Source organism: Ambystoma mexicanum, chromosome 13 (assembly GCF_040938575.1).
Source record: "Ambystoma mexicanum isolate Mex_15411 chromosome 13, UKY_AmexF1_1, whole genome shotgun sequence".
Taxonomy (NCBI): Eukaryota; Metazoa; Chordata; class Amphibia; order Caudata; family Ambystomatidae; genus Ambystoma; species Ambystoma mexicanum.
Window position 1 is genome coordinate 333965833 of NC_090938.1, and position 6937 is coordinate 333972769.

A 6937-nucleotide genomic window follows, 5' to 3' on the forward strand; every position below is an offset into this window, starting at 1 on the left:
CCCATTTACACGCACAGCACATTCATGGATACCTACATCCATAACCAGCCGTGGTGCAGAATGGCGCAGCGCCAGTTACGCCTCCAACCCCGCCGTGTGCGCCAAAAACATTGCACAAATCCCCTACATGGCGCAAAGTCCAGTGGACCAGCATACAGCCCCCCAACCACGAAAACACGCTAAAAACGCCACACAGCCCTCACGCGGCAGCGAAATCGCATGTAAAACTCCCCGCGCACCCCTCAGAATATGCATACCCGGCTTGCGCCAGCGATATCACGTGTAAAACTTCCCGTGCACCACTCTGAATATGCGTACCCCGCTCATGCCAGCGAAATCACGTGTAAAATTCCCTGCGCACCCTACCGAATACGCGTACCCCGCTCACGCCAGTGAAATCGCATGTAAAATTCCCTGCCACCCCTCGGAATACGCATACCCCGCTCGCGCCAGCGAAATTGCATGTAAAATTCCCTGCCACCCCTCGGAATACGCATAGCCCGCTAGCGCCAGCAAAATCGCTTCTAAAATTCCCTGCGCACCCCTCGGAAAACGCATACCCCGCTCCAGCCAGCAAAATCACATGTAAAACTCCCTGTGCACCCTTCGGAATACGCATAACCCGCTCGCGCCAGCGAAATCGCGTGTAAAACTCCACACGCACCCCTGGAATATGCATACCCCACTCGCTCCAGTGAAATCCTGTGTAAAACTCCCCGCGCACCCCTAGAATGCGCATACACTGCTCACGCCAGCGAAATCGCATGTAATTCTCATTCCCGTACCCCTGGATTCACGCAGCAGTGGTGTGGTGAGAAGCCACATGCACCCCCTGCAGCCAGACCACGCCACAGGGGTCCACCCTATACCCCTCCCCATGCACCGCAGGCAGCCCATCCAACCTCCCCATGCCCCGCAGGCAGCCCATCCACCCTGACCATGCCCCGCAGGCAGGCCATCCACCCTCCCCATGCCTGACAGGCAGCCCATCCACCCTGACCATGCCCTGCAGGCAGGCCATCCACCCTCCCCATGCCCCGCAGGCAGCCCATCCACCCTGACCATGCCCCGCAGGCAGCCCATCCACCCTGACCATGACCCGCAGGTAGGCCACATTGCACCATGCACTTGGGAGCCCCGACTCATGTTCCCCCAACCCACCCCCCATTGACGGGCACCTGCCAGCAGGCCCTGACACATGTCCCCCCATCCCATCCCCATTGACGGGCACCTGCCAGCAGGCCTCGACTCATGCCCCCCCCATTGACGGGCACCTGCCAGCAGGCCCCGACTCATGTCCCCCCACCCCACCCCATTGACGGTCACCTGCCAGCAGGCCCCAACACATGTCCCCCCACCCCACCCCCATTGACGGGCACCTGCCAGCAGGCCACGACTCATGCCCCCCCCATTGACGGGCACCTGCCAGCAGGCCCCGACTCATGTCCCCCCAATTGACGGGCACCTGCCAGCAGGCCCCGACACATGTCCCCCCACACCACCCCCATTGACTGCAACCTGCCAGCAGGCCCCGACACATGTCCCACCAAACACCACGTCATAACAAAACAGACCCATGGCTCTAATGCCAACCCAAATCCCCCCCACCTCCCAGTACAAGCACGCAACCATCCACTGCACCCACCCCCTACTAAATTACCCATGCCATGAGAGTCTGAAAACAAACAGCATGGCCATGAATAAATGTTCAACAGAGCTACACAGTGGCAACACATGACTGAGGCAATGCTCATAGAGACATGCACAAAACCAATGAGAGTAGACCACACCAATAATGAAGAAATAAGAAATGTATTAAAAAGTAAACAAAATGACATAATGAAAATCACATATGCAAATGAAGAAACAATAAATGCAATAACAAAAATAAAGTGAAATCCCATGAAAAAGAAAAATCCACGACATGAAAAATGAAAAGTGGTCCATCGAAAAAGTCCAAAGAAAGTAAAGAAAAAATCAAAAGCACAAAAAACCATTGCTCCATGGGATGATGTAATAAAGAAAGTATGTTCATGTCTGGTACTATTTACAATGAAAGTCAGAAGGCTCCATGATCCCAAAACAAAAGGAAACCTACCTAAAACCCTATCTGAAATACAACTATATACAAAAAGTGGAGCAAAGTCTGTGAACTCCAAATAACAATAAAAACCAAATGAAACCTAAACCTAAATAACTATACACAAAGGCAGCAGGCTAGTCCGACGGCTCACTTTTTGATGTCCCGGGCCAGGGCATCATGGAACTCCACGTCGATGTTCCGGAGGCAGGCCTCTTCCATGCCCTCGAGGTCTCGCAGGGATGCAGCCATGGTCTCCTCCAACTTCCTGCGTATTGCCACGAGGCACTCAGTCCGCCTCAAAGCCCTGTGCATGGAATTCTCCGCCCTGACCATCGTGAGCCGTGCCCTCTCAACCCGCCGCCGCTCTGCACCTATTCGCTGGCCCAACCGCTGCCACACGGAAGACACTCCCAATCCTGGGTCCTCCTGCCCGCCGGCCGATGCCTGCCCCGATGATGTAGAGGGCCCCGAGGCCACATGCCTCCTGCACCGAGCCTGCCACCACCGCCATGACTGCCTCCGGGTAGATGGTAACACCCGGGGCCGTCGTGCAGGTGCCCTGCTTGTATGTGCCTGCACATCATCCGTTGCCAGGGGTCCAGTTGCTGGGGTGACCACCTGTGCTGGAGCTCTGACTCCCAACTGTGGCAGGGATGGGATCTCCACCAGCCTGGCTGCGTTGGTTGGGGCAGGTCAACAGGGGGCCCTGGTGGCATCTCGGCCAGAAGACGGCACGGAGAACAATTGGCGTATAGTGTGCACAGAGGAGGAGAGGGGCGCAAGACTGGCCGACACATGGAGGAACCCCCTGACCATGATCCCTCCCAACTGGGCCACGTTGGCACACATCTCTTCGTGATGACATGCGTGGTCCCCCCAGGAAGTACGCACATCATCACGAATGACACGTGTGCGCAAAGCAACACCAATCAGGACGGACTCAATCCTGTCACGGGTCCCCACGTCCGCAGGTAATGGAGTGCCAGATGACGTGGACCTCCCCCCTACCTGTGGACGGGCCTGGGACGGGACATCCCTGCTGGTGCATGGTGATGCAGTCACAGTGTCAGGAACAGTGACATGCACAGGCCCCTCTGCGGCGACCTGTGCTGCCTCCTGCCCCTGCCCGTGGACTGCACCACTTGCACCAGTGGTACCACCCCCAGGCCCCATGTGCGGCTCTGAAGCAGCCTCCTCTGTACACACCACCAACCTGGATGGCTCCGCACTGTCTTCCGCCGTCGCAAGCCCCTGTGGGGGCTCACCCGCCCCTTCCGCTGCAGCCATAGTGGTGGACGCGGCACCAGTCCCCTCACTCCCGGATGATGGAATTTCCTGGGAGGGTGACTGGGCCTTGCGTTGCCGGCCAGTGGAAGCATCCCTGCCGCTTTCCTCCACAGCGCCGTCTCCGCCCTCTTCTTAACTCACCGCTATGTAAAGGGAGACATTGAACACAAGCATCAGGGTACTGTACAATAGTCCGCTAGACAGAAAGCAATAGCACATGAGTGGCACTGTCAAAAGTCACTTCCATCATGTCCCTCCACAACACATGGGTCAGTGCAGGCAACACACATGCAGGAACAGGCATGGCACATGTAACAAACATTTGCATCCATGTCCAAGGCACCGTAGAAACATCCAATGGTGGGCTGAAACTCACATGCATCATGGGACATGCTGATCACATGCACCCACATCACCGTAGGGTCATGCATCTGGCCCCATATACCCCCAGACACAGTGGATACAAGAATGACTAGGCTGTATCAGTGAATCAACACATTGTCACGGACATGTGTCATGCATCCATGGCATTGACCAGTCACTCACACGCTACTCAGACACACTGACATGTATACCATGCATGTCCATGACAGCAGCACCCATCTCTCACACCCCAAACATGTCCAAGTACAGACGCAGGCATGCATACATGTGTGCATTCCGCATGCTGCTCCGCATGATGCATTGTAACACATACACCATCCAAGTGGGTCACGCCTGACTGGACACACATGCAGCACCATCATGTCCCTGCACACACATCCATACATGACCCATGTCACACATAAAGCCAAGGAGCTAACTACCAGCACACTGCAACATGCACTGTTTAAAACGGGAATGCATGGGCACTTAACGCTTGACTCCAGATGGGCCTACATCCTGAGGATCTGGTGATGAAGCACTGGGCGAAGGTGCTCCAGGACCCTCATCTGCTGGGTGGTAAAGTGGACCCGGCGCACCACTGCATCTGCTGCGTCCAAGAGGCACCGGGCCTTCTTGAGGGTCCTGGACTCGTAGTCCTCCCAGCGCTTCTGTACGTGTTTGATCTCACGGGGTGCCACCCCTTCAGCGTTGATGGCACCCACTATGTCCTTCCAGATCCTCTTCCGTCCTTCCTGGTCGGCGCGCAATGGTGTGAAGAGGGCATCATAATGCCCCAGGACTTGCTCCACCAGGATGCCAACTTCATTAGCACTGAAGCTGGCAGCCCTCTGCCTCCCTGCTGGGGGGTTGCCACTGGTACCGGATGGTGTTGTGTCGGACATGGCAACCCCCGAGGCAGGTGTGGGTGGGCAACTGGGTCCTGGGGCTGGGCTGTGGAGCGATGGGATACCAGTTGGGAGTCTTCTGTTCCAGCAGGGGTGGTCACAGCAACTGGACCCCTGCAGATGGCTGATGTGCAGGCACCAAATGGCAGGGCACTGTTGGCAGCAGGCAGGCCGGCAGCAGCAGATGGGTTGTAGGAGGCTCCCCGGGGCTCTGGGGGGCAGGAAAATGGACTTCTGGGCAGGAGCGTGGTCTTCAGTGTGTTGTTGCGTGGCCAGCTTGATGCAGAGTGAATTGGCACGTGAAAAAACAGCACGTCAGCGTGTAATTTGAGGAAAGGGCCTTAGCGCGTAAGTGTGTAAGTGACGTAATGCGCGCAGGTGTTTCCTTCTGTATGTGTTAATGGTCCAAGCGGGTCTGCAGCACGCTGTACGTGCTTTCAGTGGAGACCGACGCATGTGTTTTTCCTACTTTGGGGTTCACATGTGATTACTTCACAGCGGTTACAATGCCTACGAGTATTTCTTTTCCACACAGACGGTGAGTCGCGCACGCTATTGCACGCTATTTTTCCCACTGCGGGTGCCCCTGTTTGTCATGTACCCCATTTATTGAGGTCATAGTAGCCCGCGTGTTAATCGCATACGCTTTTTTGTGTTCCTGGGTGCCACAGCATACTGCCCAAGCGTTGCGTGAACGTCATTTATCCCCAGGGTCCACAGGCAGCCTTACAGGAGCACAGGGGTGCGTCTACCATCACGTACCCTGCCCTCTTCACCCCGATTGACCAGGACAACTGATCAGTGCAGCTCCCATTGGCATTAGTACATCCGTGCCATGGTTGTGAAGCCACCAAAGGTTATGGGGGCTCAGCTGGGTGTCCTGCCAGTGTTGGGAGTGGTTAGGCACGTGGCCGGGGTGACCAGGGAGTATGTGGAGTCCAGGGTGGCCAGGGTGGCCGTAGAGCAGGAAGAGGCAGGGGTGCACCACAGGGGCAGGATGTCCAGCCACGTGCTGGTGCAGCCATGCCACCACCCCCTGCAGCTCCAGGTGATGCTGCTGTTGCATCCGACCCTGGCACCCTTGCGACCCAACAGTAAGTAACATGTGCGGACACAGGCCTACCGGTAGTGGTAGCTGCAGGTGCAGCTGTGGCAACCACCACACAGCCCACCACCGCAAGGGTTACTCGGAATATGGTGGTACAGTATGGACGGTGCCAGTGACGTACCAGCACCATATATGGTGTACCGCCATACTCATAATGACCCCCTTTGTATGTGTGGGAGATTTTTGCCAAGTGAATTCATCAGGTTCCATGTCAGGTGTGAATGTCTCATGCCTGTTTACATTTCTCACTTTGCACTTAATGACGATTGTGTCATGTGTTGTGCATTTGGTTGGCTGTTCAGCTGTTGCATGCCATGGCATGGCATGGAGGACAGGGGTCATGGGTGTTAGGAGAGTTTGGGTGACATACCAGTGATTTATATGGCCTGTTTTGCAGGGGGAGTGGGATATGCACCTTGTATGTGTTCCTTTTAGTTATGTTTAAGTAGCTAAGGATGCACACAATGTAGCACTTCTGTGAAAACATTCTCAGTGTGTTAAGGTTGTGACAGTTGACTGTCTCTTTGTCATCATCGATTGTCACCTGGTATGTGCCAGGTCTGTGTGCACTCCACAGGGGTGGGAGTTTAGGTGTAAAATATGGCCACAAACTGGGTCCGGGCTGCCTCGCCACATACCCTTCCCCTCCCATGAGCAGCGCCTGTGCATGTGGTTGGGGATGTGGGGGCACCACCATGTCCACCTGGTATGCCCCGCTGTGTTGCGACGTTGTGCAGGGCACATGCTGCCACTATGATCCTGCACACTACTGGGGGTGCATATAGTAGCTGGCCGCCAGAGCGGTCAAGGGAGCGTAGGCGTGACTTGAGCACTCTGAATGTGCGCTCCACTATGGCCCTGGTTGCAATATGGGCTGCTTTGTATCTTACCTGGGGGGGTGTGGTGGGGTTCCGTATTGGCGTCATCATGTGGGTGCTCAGAGGGTAGGCACTGTCCCCTGGAGAGGTGATGATGGTTGTCATTAGTTGGGTTTGTGTATTTGTCTGTGTGTGACATGCATGCATGTGCACAGGCATTTGTACTAACCTATGAACCATGTGTCGCCATGCTTCCCAGCTTCCAGGGCCCGGATCAGGGCGGACATTCTGTATATGAAAATGTCATGGGTGGACTCTGGATAGTTTGCATGGACAGAGGTGATGATTCCCTTGGCATCGCATACCACCT